Below are 15,431 nucleotides of genomic sequence, written 5' to 3'. Positions count from 1 at the left end.
TATTTATATATGTCTCGTTTTGTTCTTCACAGGTTTAAATATGAGATGCTATTTTATTTATTTCATTGGGAGAATCTCATGTATGCCCCTCAAAAACCTCAAAATTAGAATTATTGTAGCAAATAAAAAAAATGATTTTTAATGAAAAAGGTTGATTTTTTTTTCTTTTAAAATAGAAAGTACCGGACAAAAATATTTGAAAATTTGGCTCAGTACATATCTGTCACAGCACCACACGGAAGGCAAGACAGAAATAGGGTGTATCGAATTAATTTTCGGTGCACCCCTGTACCGAACCATATTTGGTATAGTATCGAAAATTTGTTTCGGTCTAGTATTGTCATATCTTTTTATTATTATTGTTAATTTTATTGAATTTCTATTATTTCTTTGTGTGATATGATATTTCTTTCCTTGAAGGAAATTAACAAATAATTAATTTTTTATTTGTGACGTACACACACGTCTAAATATCAGTGTGTATGTAAAAGAAGTAGAGAAATGGATTATTTGCCCATAAAAAATAATTAACTGGAAGACTAAATATTTTTTTACACTAACTACACATTTTTATTTTTTAATAAAAATAAAATGGTAACTTTGTAAATTTAAAAAAAGTTTTGGTAGAAAAAGCAATTAATTAGTTAAATTTTTTAGTTTTTGAAATTTAGAAGATAAATATGATATTATGAATTTTAAAGAGAAATACGTAATTCCGAGGTTTTTGAGAGATCGATATACCTGAAATTCCCCCTATTTCATTTATCAAACAGAACTTTTGTTTAGTCTTTTTGGGCTGGGCTGAAGGTTTTGCGTCCTATTAAAAGGTACTAATATTATGTGATAGGCTGCCTGTTATAGAAGTGGGCCTATTGGGCCCGGCTGTTGCACATTGCAACAAACTCACTCACACTTAGTTAGGGGTGGCAACAAGCTGAGTTTAGCTTGAACTCGTCACAAGTTGGCTCGTCTAAGTTACGAGTGAGATGACTTTAACGGTACAAGCTGAAATTTCAATTTTAAATTGTCACGAGTTGAACCGAGTTAGTTCGCAAGCTGATGAGCTGGCTCGTTGGGTCTGGTTGAATTTTGTTTTAAGAAGAAAATAAATTCTACATTTTTTTGGAATGAGCTAGATCGACTAAAATGAGCTGGACAATATAAAATTCACCCAAATTCATATAAATTCACAAATTAATGCCTAGCCAAGCTAGCTCGCGAGCTGGCAAGCAAGTTAGACCCCCAGCTTAAACTCGTTAATTCTGGATTGAACTAGTGGCGAGCTGGCTTGTTAACAGCTCAGTCCAGTAACGAGCGAGTTACGATCGAGCCACGAGCTACGAGCTTTTTTGCGACCCCTACACCTAGTGAAACAGATTTTGTTTTTTCTTTTTTGGGGCAATTTCCTAGTTTCAGTGCGCTGTGTGATAATAATAAGCTTGCATCAGGAATTTGAGTTCCAACCGAAAGTAGTCTGAAAGGGAAAAAAAAAAAAAAAAAAAAAATGCGAGTAATGGTAGGTATCAAGAAGGATGGGATTTGAGGAAAAGAACAATACAAAGGAAAAGAATAATTGGACCATCTCTTGGATAAAAAGTGGAAGTTTGACATTGAAGTATGAAAACACAAGGAGATTTTTTTTTTCTATACCCATCGAAACTTAATTTTTATAAAACCAATGAAATATACTTCTACAATATTTCCCCATTAAATATATGAACAGATTATATTAATTAAACGAATTTCGCACCTAAATCACTCTTACTCTTTTACCTTCGTTGAACAAAATTTGGAAAGCCTAAAGAAGATATAACTTTGGTATCAGCTAAATAGTATTCTATCTGGCCGAAAAAAAAAATTATTTCACCTTTATACATAGGGGTGTCAATGGGTACGATACGAATAGGATAAAATCATTTTCATATCCATATCCACTAAGAATTGACCTTACATATACCTTACCTATGCCCATTAAAAATTTGTCTTACTCTACTCTACCCATATCCATTAATATTAGCGGATAACAAAATGGTAGTAGGCGAATAATGAATAATATAAATATAATAATTTTATTACTTTTACAAATAAAGCATCATATATTATCATGTCATACATATGCAATCACAATTACTAATATAAAATTAAAATATAGATATGCAATTAATTCTAAGTAATAATTTTTTTAAAGCAAAAAAAAATCAAAATCACAAATATCTCTTTTAACAAATTCAATTAATTAACTAAATAATAAAACATTCAAATAAATAAAAAAAGTAAAATATTTAACATAATATTCTTCTTATGATATAATTTATTTTATATAATTATTTATTATCCAACGGGTACGAAATAACATTTATCCATACCCATATCCGTTTATCTAACGAAAAAAAATCATTACCCATACCCATACCTAATAAGTTAACGAAAAAAAAAATCTTATCCATACCCATCTTATCGAATACGATACGGGTAGGGTAAACGAGTGTCATTAACACCCCTATTTATACATGAACAAAGATTCTTGGAAATGTATGCGTCACACAACGTAATCGTACCAGTATCAAGCCTGACAGGACTTACATATACCAGTACATAGGCAGATGGATTAAACTGAATTTGGTTTTAAGTGTTCGCTGGGTCAAGACAACACTTGTACCAGACTTGACTGGTCTAGCACTGAAATTCCAATTAGTGACTCTTATATTTATCTTTTGAATATTGATTCTTCTGCCTTGTTGGAAACGGTGTGTCATAAATATCAGTGTTCATGATGTAGATGTTTTATTTTTCTCAACATCCTTGTAATATTTTTTTTTCCTTTGCTCTGAAATGCGATTTTAGTTTTTATTCTGATTATTCTGCTAATGATGTTTGTCGTCCATTAACTTCATCAAAACGAAATCCCAAAATGCCAAAACTCAAATTTAGGAAGCAATCAATAGTAAAAATCAAAACTGATGTGACTTTTCACCACATCATAGCACAAAATGGGTAATATCGAACAAATGATCAATGGTTGTCATTGTTTCCCCTGTTATACATCGAGTTATCAATAGGAACAACAATAATGGGTTGAGATGGGCTGACTATTATACAGAGTTGATGTTTCGAAAAGTATTTATTTATTTTCAAATTCAGTACATGTATTATAAAAAATTATATTTAAATATCTATATTCAATATTTGTTTTTTATTGGACAAAGTCTGAAAAACAACCTTAGCATTAAAAAGATTGTAATTTTATGTAAATTTTGTTATATTTTCTGAATTTACATAAAATTTACATAATATAAAAATTACAGAGAATCTACATAAAATTACAGAAAATTACATAAAATTCAGTACATTATAGGCTACATAAAAAAAAGGTCTGATAATGTCATATAAAAATAGCCAGCATATGTATTTGTCATTTAACAAAGGAGAGAATAATTGATATTAACAAAATATATATAACAAAGTCATTTATAGATTTTGTTAATATTAATGAATATATCCTTTGTTGCAACTAAACTTTGTCAATCAAGACATATATGTCCATGTTGCCCTCTGAGATTGTAATATTTGGGAAAAAAAAATGACTAAAATGAACACCCTCAAGCATCCGTCTTCATTTTTTTTTTTTTTTTGGAGTTTAATATCATGATATGTTTACTTGAAAAAATTGTTATTGGCATCATAATTCCTACATGCTAGTTCAGTTAGGGTAAATAGAATCTTAAAAGTGGGCTGAACAATAAAATTTATCTAAGATCATTTCATATTTCAAAATTTAAGTCTAGTCCTTTGGATTGAACTGGCAAAGAATTTATTCAAGTTCAGGCCCACAATAAAACCAGTTGATTGGCCCTGTAAAACCCAGTCCATTAGGAAGGGACGACCGGTTCGCTATACAATTCAAAAGGCAAAGTATTCATTTTGTCCCACAACGCTGTGCTATCTTTCCTGAGTCTCCGATGCACCTATAAAACTCTTGACAAGGCAATGTTGAAACTCATACCTTTCTCGGCCTTTTGGCTAAGATCAAGTGTAGTATCTGTTCTTATCAGTTTAATATCTGATATGTGGGCCATGTGCTCACAACGATATTAAATTTATTTTTTGTGGGGAAGGGCTCACCACAGTAGCTTGCTACTGGGGCTCTTAAGCGTCGCCCATGCGTTGCACTACTGCATGGGCCTGGCGCACCCCTACCAGTCCCTAATTGAAAAGTTTATATTTTTGTTCCCTAACTGAAAAGATTATTATTTTGTTTACTGGTAAAATTCCTGTCTGAGAACAGTTTTTTCTGTCGGTTATCAGTAAAAACGCCACCAGCACCGAATTCAGATCTCCCTATTATAGAGAATCTTTTAGAATTAGTGGGATCTGTACCGTTCTTTTTAAATTGGCACGAATCTCAAGCCTAATAAGTGACTGGGAGTTAATCTCAAACCGGAAAGTGAGGGGAATCTTTTACTGCACCTGAGGATACTTTTACCCACCACGTCAGAGGCTCAGACACTCAGACAGTAGTAAGGTCGTGTTCCTCAACTGTAGATCAGCAATCCCCAGATGTCCTAAATCCATAAAGAGACAAAACCGTTTGCCAATTGATAAGTTTTTTTTTTTTTTGAGGATAAGCCCTTAGGCAGCCAATTGATAAGTGATACCCCTGCCACTGCCGTGCCCGAAGTATTCTTCTTCTTTTTTTTTTTTTGCAAAGTGAAGTGTTATTCTTAACCCCCCAGGCCCCCACAAAAAGGAGCGTCTGATTTGGTCAATACGTTCAAGACCCATTGCGGTAGCATAAAGCACGGAGTTGACCAATTGTAATCGTCGTCCTCGTGAAAGCAGCTTCTTTCTCTTACCATTTAGACGGTTTTCAAATTTGTCCAACAAAGGAAAGAAAAGGTGTCTAGCCGGTCTTACCACCGTCAAAGGCATACCCAAGTAAACTACCGGGAAAGTCGTGAACTGGGAACCCATGATGCAATATACTATTTCGTTGAACAAAATTAGGTAATTCCGATAATAAGCCAACTTCTTTGTGTAAATTGTACTTCATAAAAGTGATTGGATTTAACAAAAAAATAACTATGTCATATCACCTCTACTTTGAACTATTCAGTTTACTTCTCACTTTTTATTTATCTTAATAGAAAGACTCATCATTTTTGCTCCCTTGAAGTAATACAAGTTTTTTATTATTACTACGTAGATACTATTATGTAGTTGTGTCTTCATTACCCAGAGTTTTAATATTTTGAAGAGTATCTATTTACTTCTGAATCGGCTACATAAAATTTAATAAAAAAATATATATCATTTTATAGTTCAATATTTCTTCAATAAATAATTTTTTTCTGGACGAAATCCAAAACACAATCTTAGTGTTAAACAAATTGTAATTTTATGTAATTTTTGTTATATTTTTGGTAATTTTTATACTATGCAAATTTTATAATTTTTTATAATTGTTAAAATATGGTGCTAATTATAAATCAAAATAATTTATACAAAAAGTAGAGTTAGTTGAAATAAATAAATAAGATATTGTCATTTTATTCATTTCCTCTAACACTATTCCAACTATACAATTCGAACAATATTTGTACTATTTCGAATAACACAAAATCATAATTCTTCTCACACTGTTTGAATTAGCGCACTTCGATTGGGTGTTATTCCACATACCAACTCCAGTAACACAATTCTTAGAAATATTTCTTTGACGATTGAAACATACCCTATGTGCATATACATCTGGTAGGACTATTCATTTATAGGCTACTTGAAAAAAAAAAAAAAAGTCTGAATAATGTCATATAAAAATAACCAGCATACGTATTTGTCATTTAACAAAGGATAGAATAACTAATATTAACAAGAGGAGGGTTCCAATGCCTCATTTTTTTCATACCTCATCATACCTTATATTTTATATTTTCGTTTTCAAAGTCCGAATTGTCGATCCGAACCGTTCAACAAAATATTTATACTAAAATATGAATGGAGATGAAATTTTATATTTTTTTTGCTATTTTTTAAGATATGTACAAAATCACTGTTTTTGAACCATTAAAAAACAATGATTTTCTACCCATCTTAAAAAATAGTAAAAAAATTTCAAAAATTATAAAATTTCATCTCTAACCATATTTTAGTATGGATATTATGTTGAACGGTTCGGATCGACAATTTAGACTTTGAATATGAAGAAAATGAATATATAAAATATGAGGTATGATGAGGTATAAAAAAAAATGAGACATTGGAACCCTCCTCTATTAACAAAATCTATATAGAAAAAGTCATTAATGAATATATCCTTTGTTGCCACTAAACTTGATCAATCAAGACATATATGTCCATGTTGTCCTCTGAGATTGTAATTTTTGCATTTTTTTTTTTTACTAAAATTAACACCATCAAGCATCCGTCTTCGTTATTATTAATTTTTTTGGTTGGATATCATGATATATTTACTTGAAAGAATTGTTATTGGCATCCTAATTGCTGCAAATGCAAATAATTAGTGTGACGATTCACATGCTAGTTCAGTTAGGGTTTTAAGTGGGCTGAACAATAAATTTATCTAGGCCATTTTATAATTGAAAATTTAAGTCTAGTCCTTTGGATGGAACTTGCAATTAATTTATACAAAGGACTAGACTTAAATTACTTCCCAGGTTCAAGATTGAAAGAATTAGAACTAAATGACAAGGTAGGCTAGTAAAATTTGGAGCCCACAATAAGGCCAGTTGATTGGCCCAGTAAAACCCAGTCCATTAGAAAAGGACAACCGGTTCGCTTTACAATTAAAAGAGCATAGTGTCATTTAGTCCCACAACTCTGTGCTATCTTTTCTGAGTCTCCGAAGCAGCTATAAAATACTTGGCAAGGCAACCGTTAAACTCATACCTTTCTCGGCCTTTTGGCTAAGATCAAGTGTAGTATCTGTTCTTATCAGTTTAATATCTGATATGTGGGCCATGTGCTCACAACGATATTAAATTAATTTTTTTTGGGGAAGGGTTCACCACAGTAGCTTGCTACTGGGGCTCTTAAGCGTCGCCCATGCGCTGCACTACTGCATAGGCTGGCGCACCCCTACCAAACCCTAATTGAAAAGTTTATTCTTTTGCTTACTGGTACAATCCCGAAAACACTGAAGGCAGTTTATTCTTTCGTTTAACAGTTAATTCAGAGAAGAACACTAGTTTTCGTTAAATTTCCATAGAAAACAAGAAATGTCACAATAGATCATTTTTGTTTTTATCAGTCTAGTAATATTAAATTAAATAATACCAGTAGTACTGAATACAGTTATTATATATATTGTTTTCAATCTAGTTTATATCACTTAAGAAATTTACTATGTTTTTTATATTTAATAATTATAATTATATTTTTAGTCCCACGTCGTTGTGCCATCTTATGGAAAGTCCCAAGAGCTGCTATAAAATATGGGTCGTTTTTTTTTCTTTAAATACAAAGATTAAGAGGTAAAATAGTCGAAGAATTGGGGGGGACACTAGGCGTGTTCGGATGTCACGGGATTATGAAATGAGAATGAGAATGAGAATATGAATTCATTTTTGAAAAACTGAGAACTCACGAGTACGGAATGCACATAATTAATTATGGGAATATTAGAATATGAGTGTTCGTTTTTATCATGGAATTAATTGCAGAAAATCTTTATTTATTTTAAAATATGTATATTTATTTAATTATTTTAGTTTAAATAGTATTGTTTTTAAATAGTAGATGTTTTAGTTTAAATAGTATTATTTATTTTAAAATATGTATATTTATTTACAATATTAGAAAATGATTTTTTTATTTAAATATTGTGGAGAAATTTAGTTATATCCCATCAAAACTTGTCTTTTTAGATATTTTCTCATCACAATTCAAAATTTAGTTATATCCCATCAAAACTCCACTGTTTTATTTGTATCCCCATTTTATCATTTAACTTTTTAAAATTTAAAATTAATATTATTAAAAAACTTGAAAAGACAGTTTTGCCCCTAAATAATTAGGGTGCTAATCTGTTCCTTTTTCTTTTTCCTGCCTCTCTACCCTTCCGTTTCTTGGAACCAATATGATTGGTTTTTAAATAGTATATAGGGGAGTTTGGGAGACGAGGGAGTCTTTCTAAGTTTTTTAATAATATTAATTTTAAATTTTAAATAGTTAAATGATGAAATGGGGATATAAATAAAACAGTAGAGTTTTGATGGGAATATAACTAAATTTCTCATTATTGTTTTTAAATAGTATAGCATTCTGTTCTGTATTGATTTTAACCAGTTAAGTTAAAGTTAGCTTAATATAAAAAAGTAATTAAATATAAAATTACAATGAAAAAAAACTGTCGTGTCACCATCTAGTTATTTAGATCAATAATATATTGTAAATTTACTATTTTAATGGGTTGTAAATTGTAACATTTGGTAAACACATTTAAAAAAAAAATTATATTAATGAAATTCAATAAAATTGATTAAATAATAATATTAAAAAATGAACTGTTTCTAATAAAAATATTACTAAAATGGTACAAATAAAATAAGAAAATATTTATAAAAACATTAAAAAAATAAGAAAAAATAAATTAAAAAATAAGAAATTTTGTATTTAAATTTCTGATCTATTTATATAATTTTTAATTATGTAATTTAAAATATTAATTTATTTAAAGTTCTCTTCAGTTTTATAAATTTGTACAAAAAAATAAAAAGCTATCCGGATCGGGATTGTTTGGTTAGTGCCATTGAGAAATCAAATTAAAATCGGATTGTATATACAAAGCTTCTATGTAATATTACTATTGTAAGTAAAAAGGTAAAGAGAGAGAGATTCTCTCTGTGCACCGCATGAAAGAGGGGACCGAATCTCCTGCCCCCAGAGTCACTGTTAGTGGGCCCCATCCACCCCAAATCCTAAACCCGGCCCCACAGTGACTGAGGGGGCAGGAAAATCCTGCACCCCGGGGGGCAGGTGATCTGCTCCCATGAAAGAGAAGAGAAATTGATTTCTGACAGCCACGTGGAGAGTAAAAAGAGGAGAGAGAAGATTGGGATATTAAACATCAAGTCTGAGGAAATGGGAACATTTGTAGGAAAAAAAGTAGGAACGGATGGACAAATTTTAGTCATTTGAACGCCTATTCGAAATAAAATCCAAATTAGCTGCAAAACTCATTCAATCCCAATTCCCATTGATCATCCGAACGCCCTAAGAAAGGCAACTTGCAGTCTATACAAGTTTTAAATAAGGAGAGTGTTATATTGAGGGCATCAATTATAATTTTGAGAGCTAAGAGAAGTTTTTTTTCTCTAAATGTCTATTTTATCCTTCTATTCTCTCTTCCTTATTTGTTTCAATTAATTCTGTCATAAATAATTCACAAGTTAATAAAGGAAAAACATTTTATACACAACCTGCAATTGGAATGATGAAACAAATAAGATGAAAATCCAATTCACAAATAAGCCCTTCCAAATCCAATTATCACTGATAAAAAAATTAAATATACCCCTCTAAATCCATTACATCACATATGTTCTTGCATAACAATGAGAAAATTGGGTTTATATTCCCATTTCTTTATTTATGCCTAGACATAGCCGAAGTAAATGAGTATTGGACAGAAAATATGATATTAAGACTGAATAATAAATTATTTACCAAATAATTTCTGAGTATAAGATATTGCAACACAAGTAATTAACTATATCAAGCAACATAAACAAATCTCACACTGCAAATTTAAAGACCGTTGAAATAAGTAATTAGAATTTCTTGGTCAAATTATACATCAGCACCGAAATTACCAAAATTAAGTATATTGAAATATACTATGGTTGCTAATTTTCATGTACAAGATTTTATCACACCTTACATTTTTTTTTCCTTCATTGGTACTTTTTTTTTTTTGACAAAGAAAAGTGAAGGTCTAGCCTCCATATTTCATTAATAAGACACAAGATGTGTCAAAAGATACAGTTTAATTAAAAAACACGAAAAAAGAAAAAAGAAAAGGAAAAGACTAAAATCCTGAATGAAAATTGAGACAACAAAAGAGTACAAAACATGAAAAGAAAACTACAACCCAATTTGATCTTTGCTGCTCTCTAATCTCCCGTTTGCGTTTGACTTTCCAGAAACCAGCTTGTATATTCTCTTCTCATTTCATTGGCCAGTATTTGTGGAGGCTTTTGTTCATCTCTAAATATTCTTGCACACCGCTCCCTCCACAATACAAAGCAGAACACCACCTGCATTTGTTTAACCCCTTTTTGGTTTGATTCCAATATTGCCCTTTGGTATTCGCCTCTTGCAAAAAAACCATTATGTGCCAGATATCTATTTGTCCTCTGTATGTCAAGACTTACTGTTTTGCTGTAACTGCACTCTTGAAATATATGCCTGACGGATTTTGCCTACCTTTTACAGAGGGCACATCTATTTACCAGTTCCCATCCTCTTATCACCAAATTATCCACTGTCATGATCTTGTTTTGTAGCATTAACCAAATAAAAACCTGCACCCTTGCAGGAGCCTTAATTTGCCAGATGCAATGTATATTGGAATGTGTATGTGGACCACATATCATTGCCTCGTAGAAGGATTTTACTGTATAATGCCCGTGTGCTGCCCATTTCCAGGTCACTTCATCCATCAATTGTGCTTCTAATGTTACATTGTTCAATCTTTGCATCAGCTCATCTCTTTCTTTTTCTTCCAATTCTGTTAACCCCTGTCCTATGTGTAAATCCCAATTCCCTTGAGCACATGCCTGACTTACTAACATTTCCTTTTTATCAGTCAGTGCATATCCTTCATTGGTACTTAAAAAGCGCAATTTTTGATATATAATTCTAAAGCAATATCAAAAACTATTTACAATGCAAAAGAAAAAAAATCGCAAAGATAATCTAGCGGATCGTTAAGTGATGCATAATTTTTTTTTTTTATGAACTTGTGCTTGTATGGATATATTATGCTACTTCTAAGATAATTTTTAAATTTTGCAAAAAAATCGAAAACACTGTCATTTTCAGTGGACGGCCAGTGTGCTTACTGATTTCTATGTTACTGCTTGTGTGACCTTGATACACACTTTAATCCATTAACTTTTTAGCCGTTTGATATCATTGAATGATGTGATACCAACATGAAGTAACTGGAGGAAGAGATTAGAACTCATTGCACGTATATCTCCCAGTAGTATGTTTTAGGTATATAACAATTTAGTCTTTTTGTGTGTGACGCGCGCGCGGTTTGTTTGTTAGTTTAAGCTGTAGGAGTAATTGTTAGCACAGTGATATTTTAGAGGATATAATAGGTATTTAGATTTTAAGTTTAAATTGAATTTAAGGATAGACTGGTATTGCTTCGAGAGAGAGGATTTGCTATGTACTCGAAACTTTTGTTTTTGTTTTATAATTTTATAGTCTGTGGGCTTCATCTTTAAGAATATGTGATGTATTGGATTTAGAGGGATATATTTAAAATATATATCAATGATGTATTGGATTTAGAAGGGTATATTTGTTATTTATATTTTCATCTTATTTGTTTTATTATTCCAATTGCAGCTTGTGTATAATTTTTTTTTCCTTTATTAACTTGTGAATTAATTATGACAGTATTAATTGGAACAAATAAGGAAGAAAGAATATAAGAGTAAAATAAAACAAATAATGAAGAGAGAATATAAGGGTAAAATAGGTATTTAGAGAGAAAAGTTTTCTATCTCTCTCAAACAAGAACGGACCTGGTCGTGGAGAAAGATAGAAAATAAAATATAAAGTGATTAAGAGTGTAGATCAGTAGGATTAGATGAATATGATAGTTTAGATGCATTGATGAAAATAACCGAGATTTTTATTTTTACCCAAAAAATAAATAATTTTATTATAAATAACCACTTTTTTCGAATAATTATATTTATGCCCAAACTGCATATATTCCTGGCGGGCCGAATTTTTAATTCGGACCGCATATATTCTAGGCGGTCCGAATCGAAATTTTTTTTTTTTTTCCTTAAGCACTATAACTAAAATGCAAGTTAGCAATAGTTATGCCAATACACCAATTATTAAGGTTAGGAACTTTAAACTTTGAAGTAGTTAGGTAATTATAATAGGTTAGTTAAATAAAACACGTTTAATTTATCGTCTCACGAATAATTAGGGTGTTCTAGGATGAAACTTGGCAGTGTTGTTCTAGGATGTCGAGACTGTATGTCGGTAAATTTTCATGATTTTTGGAGATGTTTTGCTAAGGAAACCAGAGCTGCAAAGTTGGACCCTGGATGAAACATTCATCGGTTGGGGCTATTTTTGCGAGCTTATATCCCATGTTCTGTTCAGAGATTCTGCATGAAACTTGGTAGTGTTGTTCTAGAATGTCGAGACTATATGTCGGTAAATTTTCACGATTTTTGGAGCTGTTCTGCTAAGAAAACCAGAGGTGCAAAGTTGGACCCCGGATGAAACATTCATCGGTTGGGGCTATTTTTGCGAGCTTATATCTCCCGTTCTGTTCGGATATTCTGCATGAAACTTGGCAGTACTGTTCTAGGATGTCGAGACTATATGTCGGTAAATTTGCATGATTTTTAGAGCTGTTTTGCTAAGAAAACCAGAGGTGCAAAGTTGGACCCCGGATAAAACATTCATCGGTTGGGGCTATTTTTGCGAGTTTATATCTCCCATTCTGTTCGGAGATTCTGCATGAAACTTATCAAAATCATATTTTTATATAAATAATAAAATGTTTAAGCTAATTGTAGCACTGCCAAGTTTCATGCAGAATCTCCGAACAGAAAGGGAGATATAAACTCGCAAAAATAGCCCCAACCGATGAATGCTTCATCCGGAGTTCAACTTTGCACCTCTGGTTTTCTTAGCAAAACAGCTCTAAAAATCATGAAAATTTACCGACATATAGTCTCGACATCCTAGAACAGTACTGCCAAGTTTCATGCAGAATATCGGAACAGAATGGGAGATATAAGCTCGCAAAAATAGCCCCAACCGATGAATGTTTCATCCGGGGTCCAACTTTGCACCTCTGGTTTTCTTAGCAGAACAGCTCCAAAAATCGTGAAAATTTACCGACATATAGTCTCGACATTCTAGAACAGCACTACCAAGTTTCATGTAGAATCTTTGAACAGAATATGAGATATAAGCTCGCAAAAATAGCCCCAACCGATGAATGTTTCATCTAGGGTCCAACTTTGCAGCTCTGGTTTCCTTAGCAAAACATCTCCAAAAATCATGAAAATTTACCGACATACAGTCTCGACATCCTAGAACAACACTGCCAAGTTTCATCCTAGAACACCCTAATTATTTGTGAGACGATAAATTAAACGTGTTTTATTTAACTAACCTATTACAATTACCTAACTACTTCGAAGTTTAAAGTTCCTAACCTTAATAATTGGTGTATTGGCATAACTATTGCTAACTTGCATTTTAGTTATAGTGCTTAAGGAGGAAGAAGAAAGAAAAAAAAAAAAAAAATTCGATTCGGACCGCCTAGAATATATGCGGTTTGGGCATAAATATAATTTTTCAAAAAAAGTGGTTATTTATAATAAAATTATTTATTTTTTGGGTAAAAATAAAAATCTCGGTGAAAATAAATTAGTAGATGTAAAAATTAGAGATATTTAACTCGTTATAAATATGTTTTTTATTAACAAAAATGTTAGTAAGCATTTAAAGCTACTAACTTAAAAAAAATGTTATGCACCATGACATCTATATCGCCTAAATTTAAAATTTAAAATTAAATAATAAATCAAACTATTAGTATCATGTTTAATGAGTAATATATATGGAGTTAGGCTGGGGTGCTATGGATAGCATAGTGGCCTCTCGTGCTACGGCTCAATATTCAAGTTTTCAAAATCCAAACGGTCGATCCGAACCGTTCATCTTATTCTCCATATTAATATCTGCTTGGAGACCAAATTTTACATTTTTCTGAATTTTTTTACTATTTATTAAGTATTTTACAAAATTGTTGATCCAACGGTGGCTGCACAGAACAGTAAAACCGTTGGATTAGCGATTTTCAAAGTGACTTAATAAATAATAAAAAAATTCAGAAAATTATAAAATTTGGTCTCCAAGCAGATATTAATATGGAGAATAAGATGAACAGTTCGGATCGACCGTTTGGATTTTGAAAACTTGAATATTGAGCCGTAGCACGAGAGGCCACTATGCTATCCATAGCACCCCAGCCTAACTCATATATATGTACGGACTGCGTGCTTAGTGCAGTGACACAAGTCTCATCTCTCGGTAAAAAAGTCGCAGAATAAATTTTAAAACATAACATCTAAAATATATTGGAGGGTACCGCACCTTTGATTAAAAATAATAAGCAATGCATATGCATAAAATATCTTAAAATAAAGTTCATTACTACAAGATTAAAAATGTCAAAACATTAATGACAGTTTCAAACTTTCAATACTCTAGCTTCTGTAAAAAAAAATGTTTGAATTTGCAATGAAACTTTCTCTCAAAAAGTTTTATTTCTCTCAAATAAATTGCAATGAAACCTATGGTCTATTCTCTACCTCCTTTTTTTTAGTTGCGTGCCGTGATATAGCACATGACAATTACTTGCGTTCATCTTTCCAAATGCAAAAATTGGCCTCTTTACACTAAAATTTAATTATTTATGAACCAATTAAAAGGATGCAACGTGTTGTAAATTATAGAAAAAAAAGATATCATGTTACATCATTCACATGTTGGTTAGCTGGCATAACATGAATTTTATCCAGACTCATCACTGCAACGGGACCACTTAGATGCAACAACAAAGTGTAAAGGCCCTGTAATTCGATTATCCAATGGTATTAAATTAATGAATCCCATATCCATCTTTTGAGAGAAGGTATTAGACTATTAGATATGATTCCAATTTGATGGCAGTTGCTATCAAGTATTGGACGAAGAACAAGCACACCTTCTCAATTTGTCTCATTGATTTCTGGTGTGCCCTTTTGAGCAGTTTAATACTTTAGAATATAATAGTACAGCATTATTGGAGAAAATTAACGTGGCAACCACCTACCCACCTTTAAAAACAAAATGTTATTAGATAAAATGGAGTTGTTCCTACCCAATTTGCCTTTCACGTCTCTTAATATTTCTTTTAAAAATAATAGAGTTTTTCAGCTTCACTTTTCTTTATTTTACTTCTTTCTGCTCATAATTAGGTATTGAATAATAATTGAACATCCACATTATATTATCTATACTTCCTACCAATCTACTCTTTTTTTTAAAATATGCATTAGAAACTGTATCTCTTTGATGTTTCAGTCTGAGCTGTGGCTTACATATATGACATATTATTTCTCAGAAGAAAGAACAAGAGGGGTTATAATCTTCCA

The 15,431-nt window shown here is 31.5% G+C and overlaps 2 non-coding genes across 2 annotated transcripts; both read left to right on the top strand.

The window, feature by feature from the left end:
- The first annotated feature begins 3,999 nt into the window (after positions 1–3,999).
- LOC144576024 (U2 spliceosomal RNA) lies at positions 4,000–4,196 on the top strand. The gene has a single exon (XR_013518588.1). It is a non-coding gene; the product is annotated as a U2 spliceosomal RNA (small nuclear RNA).
- A 2,706-nt stretch (positions 4,197–6,902) lies between these two features.
- On the top strand, positions 6,903–7,098 carry LOC144576026 (U2 spliceosomal RNA). The gene has a single exon (XR_013518589.1). It is a non-coding gene; the product is annotated as a U2 spliceosomal RNA (small nuclear RNA).
- The last annotated feature ends 8,333 nt before the right edge of the window (positions 7,099–15,431 follow it).

Source organism: Carex rostrata, chromosome 24 (genome assembly GCF_964058835.1).
Source record: "Carex rostrata chromosome 24, lpCarRost1.2, whole genome shotgun sequence".
Lineage (NCBI taxonomy): Eukaryota > Viridiplantae > Streptophyta > Magnoliopsida > Poales > Cyperaceae > Carex > Carex rostrata.
Note: the sequence above shows the minus strand (reverse complement) of the source record. Positions and strands in the feature narration are given on the sequence as shown.